Source organism: Phoca vitulina, unplaced genomic scaffold, assembly GCF_004348235.1.
Source record: "Phoca vitulina isolate PV1807 unplaced genomic scaffold, GSC_HSeal_1.0 scaffold5, whole genome shotgun sequence".
NCBI lineage: Eukaryota > Metazoa > Chordata > Mammalia > Carnivora > Phocidae > Phoca > Phoca vitulina.
Genome location: NW_022589708.1, coordinates 42,695,356 through 42,695,897, shown reverse-complemented (window position 1 = coordinate 42,695,897; position 542 = coordinate 42,695,356).

Genomic DNA, 542 nt, shown 5'->3' with positions numbered 1-542 from the left:
AGATGCAGAAAAGCATTTGACAAAGTACAACATCCTTTCTTGATCAAAACTCTTCAGAGTATAGGGATAGAGGGTACATACTTCAATATCATAAAAGCCATCTATGAAAAACCTACAGAGAATATCATTCTCAATGGGGAAAAACTGAGAGCTTTCCCCCTAAGGTCAGGAACGCGGCAGGGATGTCCACTATCACCACTGCTATTCAACATAGTATTAGAAGTCCTAGCCACAGCAATCAGACAACAAAAAGAAATAAAAGGCATCCGAATCAGCAAAGAAGAAGTCAAACTCTCGCTCTTTGCAGATGATATGATACTTTATGTGGAAAACCCAAAAGACTCCACCCCAAAACTGCTAGAACTCATACAGGAATTCAGTAAAGTGGCAGGATATAAAATCAATGCACAGAAATCAGTGGCATTCCTATACACCAACAACAAGACAGAAGAAAGAGAAATTAAGGAGTCGATCCCATTTACAATTGCACCCAAAACCATAAGATACCTAGGAATAAATCTAACCAAAGAGGCAAAGGATCT